The following is a 6147-nucleotide window of genomic DNA, read 5'->3' as shown; positions in this document are numbered from 1 at the left end:
AATTACTCTATATCCCGTGTGGAGCATCATTTCGGCCACTCCTTATGAAATGAAAATAGCAGTTACTCCACTAAATATAATTGGTTGAAAGTACTTGCAACTGCTAAGTCCATCATGTTTAAACTTGAATTGAGAAAGTACTAGTTTGTTCTAATGAAATAAAAACTTTATTCCAAAATCACTCTATATCCCGTGAGGAGCACCATTTCGGCCACTACTGATGAAATGAAAATAGCAGTTACTCCACTAAATAAAACTGGTTGAAACTGCTTGAACCTGATAAACACATCATTTAAAAGTTGAATAGTGAGAGTTTAGTATGTTTCGTGAAATACAAACTTTATTCTAAAAACACACTCAGTATCTCGTCTGAAGCATTTTTTCGGCCACAACTGATGAGAAGACCATAAGCAGTCAAATCCAGCATAATGAAACTGCTTCAACCTGATAAACACTTCATGTTTAAACTTGAATAGTGAAAGTACGACTATGGTCTAGTAAAATACAAACTTTATTCTAAAAACCAACTCTCAAGCTCCTCATCCTATCTCTAAGGGTGCGCTCAGCCACCCTACGCAGGAAGCTCACTTCAACCGCTTGTATCCGGGATCTCGTTCTTTCGGTCATGACCCATAGTTCATGGCTGTGGTGGAGGCAATAACTCGGGTCTGGGAGGAGTTTGGAGAGGCCATGGAAGAGGACTTTCGGTCTGCCCCGAGGAAATTCTGGCAAACCGACTCCATGCTCCAGGAGCATGGAGTCCGGGGCCCTTCATCCCTGCAACATCGCGTGACGCGGGGACGGTACCTCTGGACAGGAAGAATGGGGTCGTGGTCCCTCTCTTCAAGGAGGGGGATCGGAGGGTGTGTTCCAACTACAGAGGGATCACACTCCTCAGCCTCCCCAGGAAAGTCTATTCCAGTGTACTGGAGTGGAGGGTCCGGCCGTTAGTCAAACCTTGGATCCAAGAGGAATAATGCGGTTTTCATTCTGGTCGTGGAACACTGGACCAGCTCTATACCCTCCACCAGCTGCTTGAGGGTTCATGGGAGTTTGCCCAACCAGTCCACATGTGTTTTCTGGATCTTGAGAAGGCGTTCGACCGCGTCCCCTGAGACATCCTGTGGGGGGGTGCTCCGGGAGCATGGAGTCCGGGGCCCTTTGTTAAGCGCTGTTCGGTCTTTGTATTCCCGGAACAGGAGTTTGGTTTGCATTGGCGGCAATAAGTCGGACCTGTTTGCAGTGGTTTCACCTGATCCGCCAGTGGCAGACAGAAAAAAGCATTAGCCAAATCTATACAAGAGAAAAATCTATGTTCAGGTGAGAGATGTGACAACGCAGTTTTGAGATGTCTGGAATCTCGTTTCTCTGCACATGTTGCCGGGACCGGCAGCCAGGGGGGACTCGGCTGAGATCCTCAACACCAGCCCCTGGGTACTTCTCAGGGTGATAAAGAGGAAGTGGTCCGAGCCCAGGTGAACGGGTCGATTTAAGGTCGTCGAGAGGACGTCTCACGCTGTTCGGCTGAGTGACAAAGGCTCCCCAGGAAAGTCTATTCCAGGGTACTGGAGAGGAGGGTCCGGCCGTTAGTCGAACCCTGGATAAAAGAGGAACAATGCGGTGCCATCTGTCGCAGTGTACTCTGGCGGGAGAACCACATCGCACTCTTCAGGAGACCTCCATCCATCTGAAGCAAGTTGCCCCTGGATTGGCTGATCCAGGAGACAGCTCCACACGATAAAGGGCGGAATAATCCACCGAAGTAAGAAGAACACAGAGAAGTAGACGACAGCAAGGGAGGAGGTGAAATAGCGCTCCTCTCTGTTCATGTGACGTGCCAAGTCCATCCATCCATCCATCCATTTTCTGCCGCTTATCCGGGGCCGCGTCGCGGAGGCAACTCTGCTCAGACTTCCCTCACCCCAGACACTTCCTCCAGCTCTTCCGGTGGCACCCCAAGGCGTTCCCAGGCCAGCCGAGAGACAGGGCAACTCCAGAGAGAGAGGGTAACTCCAGAGCAGTGGAGTATCCAGCCCCCGTCGAGGAGCTGGGTTCCGGAGTCCAAGCTGTAAGTGGAGGCGAGCCCGACTATATCTAGACGGTATCTCTCAGCCTCCTTCACAAGCTCGGGCTACTTCCCCCCAGCGAGGTCACATTCCATGTCCCAATAGCCAGATTCTGTGGCCGGGGATCGGGTCGTCGAGGCCTCTGCCGTCGACTGCCCCCCAATCCACAATGCACCCGACCCCTACGGCAGCCTCTGTAGGTGGTGGGCCCACAGGAGGGGCAAGTCCCCCGACAACATAGCTCCGAGGGTCATTCGGGTGCTCAAACTCCCCCACCACGACAAGGTTGCAGTTCAAGGGGGAGTCACCACCGTTTAAAAGTTTTGTATGTTGCTATTTGAGTATATGATTGTTGATTTTGCTTACATATGACCTCTATTATACGAAGAGTGCCTCATACTGTATTGACACTAATTATTGACCTCTGGGGTCAGAGGTCAAAAGGGGAATTGAAGGAATATAGTGGTTGAACATTTGTTTTCTGTGTGACAACTGGACATATTGTATTCAGTTGTGTTTCTACACTACTGGGTTTTCTCCCACTGCCCAAGTTGGGAAAACACAGCTATAAATCCATGTTCAGGGACATTCCAAGTTGGTTGGCGATGTCTCCTCAGTGCTCTACTTGCAAAAACATGGTCAAGGTAAGATTGGATCAACAGATAAGAGGTCAGAGGTCACTTTGTCCCACAGAACGTCAAGCTCTGAGAAGAACCAGTTTGAAGCAGTTTTGGGAACAAAGGAATAGCAAATTCACTATAGCAACGCATACATCACGAGGAACCGACCAATGTGAGGTTGAGGTGGTGTATGCAAATGTATAAATATGAACCACGTGTTGCAGTTGTGCCCTTCTTCATTGTAAACCTGGCCTGCACACTTGGGTCTGCAAGGAAGAACGGTCTGAGCTCGTATTATGTAATCTGATATATGTATTTTTGTAATCTCTTGTTTGTGTGATTATTAAATTCACTATTGAAGAAATTAACTCTGTTCCTGCCTCTCCCGGATCAAACGAACAAGCAGGAATTCAGGGGAACACAGGAACGAATTCCAACACTAAGCATCTCTACCTAAAGTCAGTAACACGATTTCTCTAGATTAAACCAGTCCGAGATGCTATATCTAAAGACAGTAACGGGATTGATTTTTTTAATTTTTTTTATTAAACCAGCCTGAGCAGCTCCATCTAGAGACAGTAACGTGATTTTCTAAATCAAACCAGCCTGAGCAGCACCATCTAGAGACAGTAACGTGATTTTCTAAATCAAACCAGCCTGATCAGCTCTATCTAAAGACAGTAATGTGATTTTCTAGATCAAACCAGCCTGATCACCTCTATCTTAAGAAAATAACATGATTTTTTTCTCAATTAAACCAGGCTGAGCAGCTCTATCTTAAAGGAGTACAGTAGGATTTTCCCGAATTTTAGGAAAGAACCGCCCTCTCCACCTTTTGAAAAATGCACGCAAAGCTCTACCTGCTCCCGAGATGGAACGCCTACTAAAACGTGTGCGAGAGACATGAACGAGCCCAGTTCTCCTCGTGCACGCACTGTTTACAAGTCACAAGTCAGCATCGACACGATTTTCCTCGATTAAACCATGGTCCAAGTGGAGGAACGTGGGAGCAGCGCTTCAAAGGGTTGAGTGGAAATCTCCACCAACGGCTGAGCCCACGTTTCATCGGGCTCATCCATCCCTCCGGACAGGGCCTCACAGCCAGAGACAGGTGAGCCGTTTAGGGACTATTCAGTAACAAGAACTTAAAGCTGTGATTTCACTTGTATATAAGTTAAAGATGTAAAGCAAAGTTGGACTCTTCAGGTGATGAAATATACATTAAATGTCCACCAATGACTGTTGAGATGGTTGATCATTTAGTTTTAAACGTAGTAAACATAGAAAATACTTTGGCTGGTTATTGTGATTAAATTAAATTACATCTCACAACAAAACATGCTTTTAAAATAACAAAGACATTTGATCCAAATTACATTGAATTTAATACAAGAGACCCATTCTACAAAACAAACCTTTCCTCCTGCAATTAGCCTTTCAATACCACCTCACTCCGTGTGTGTTGTCCTCACAATCAATCAAAGTGATCTGGTGTCTCCTGGTGTTGATCTTAAGAGTCTCTCAACTTGTGGAGCCTGTGCATTTAACACTTTTCTTTTGTCTACAGTGTGTTGTGGGAATCTCCCAGAACCTGTATCTCGCCCACCTTGCTGCTCCTCCTGTCACCTGCAGTACAGGGTGATTTCGTCTGTCCACTTCTGGCTCTAAAGACTCTTCTGGCTGTTTGTACCTACATGAACATCATTACATGCAGCTTGTTTACCAGAGCTTTACTTCAAGTCATTGCACAGCTAGAAAACTTTAGTTTAGTAAGTCTCAGTAAGGTCTGAGTGTGTATCACATGTTTAGGTGCAACCAGGGTTGGGTAGTCATGGAATACATGTAACAGTGTTACATAATTAGGATACAAAAAACATATAACTGTAATCTGTTACAGTACATAAAAAAATGTGTAATCTCGTTACAGGTATGCTCGATAAAAACTGGGATTACTGAGCAGGATTACAGTAGAAATCAGATGGAATAAACTAGAAATGCAGCTGTCACATGCGCCATGCACTGGCATTGCGACACTTCCCGACGCTTTCAGGCTGACAATCCATGCTTTGCCATGGATTCTGCAGACAGTTGCTTTCATCACTATGTTTTAAAGTCGGAGAAATCTCTTAACCTCTCTGTACAATGCAAACTATGTCTCCCAGCCGTGAAAGTGCTGTGAACGTCCAGGAACTGGACATCTCACCTGAAGAAACATAGAAACATAAAACCTGCTCACTTTCACTGATACACACATGGACTCTGTTTACTAGTTTTATTAGCTCGTAACATGCTTCCTACCTGTTCTCAATACGTTTAGAGGCTCTTGTGTTTTAGGGATTAATTGGGGCGACACGTGCCATCACTTTTTTCTTTTTACTCAATGAGTGATTCATGCTGCCAGATACAGCCTCTCATCAAACATTCACATTTATTCCGGAAAAAAACCAACATTAAAACTAATGAGGAAACGGGGCGAGAGAGAGAGAGAGAGAGAGAGAGAGAGAGAGAGAGAGAGAGAGAGAGAGAGTGAGAGAGAGAGAGAGAGAGAGTTTTAGAAAAGATGGGCACATTTTCTTGAATAGAAATTGAAAGCTTTATTTGTATTGTGGTTTTGATTCTCTAAAAAAAAAAAATCAATGTTAGACACCTGATTGGTTACTGAGTTTTGATAGTTCAAAACTTGTTAAGTGCAATTTGTGTCTGCTGTGTATAAGATGTGTCAATACACTGAGCAGATGACACTTTCTATTCTTTCTTGTCATTTTTTTATGTTTTATTATGGCCAGGCAAGAGTAGAGGCACGGCTTTTCAGAGGTTGATGGACTCTGTGCTGCGCGACCTCGCTTTCGTTTCTGTTTACCTGGACGACATCTTGGTGGCTAGTTCTTCAGTTGAGGAGCATTTTTCACACCTAAAGCAAGTTTTTCAGCGCCTTGAGCAGGGGTGGGCAATTATTTTTCCGAAGGGGCCAAATGAGAAGCAGAAAATATTGTGGAGGGCCTTGCCAAAAGTTTAAACTCTATTCTGCATATGAATTTTATTTCTAAATTGAAAGCAGTAAATGGCATTGTTTACACATGCTGGTAAGTGTCTGTGTTATTATTAGGTAAAGAGAAAGTGAGGGTTATTTTAACAAAAAATGTTTTTATTCAGTGCAGTTATTCAAAACAATTGTAAACATGAAACATTTGTAACTCTTTTTTTAATTACATTAACCAAAAACACTTTTTTCTATTAAGACATCACAATGTCTTTGTATGCCAAATATCATTAACAAGATATGTCACATTATGATTGTCAAACTGCCAAGCTGTGCAGACAAAAAGTAATAGTGAACACACATTTGGGTATTTTCTTGTTCAGTGAGAGAAATCTAGCCTTTGCTGCCCTTTAACGAGTGCATCAAAGTCAGGTTGAATGTCTGAGGTGGAGATGCGAAGCACAGCTGACAGATGATCATC

This window comes from Blennius ocellaris (genome assembly GCF_963422515.1).
Source record: "Blennius ocellaris genome assembly, chromosome: 22".
Taxonomy (NCBI): domain Eukaryota; kingdom Metazoa; phylum Chordata; class Actinopteri; order Blenniiformes; family Blenniidae; genus Blennius; species Blennius ocellaris.
Note: the sequence above shows the minus strand (reverse complement) of the source record.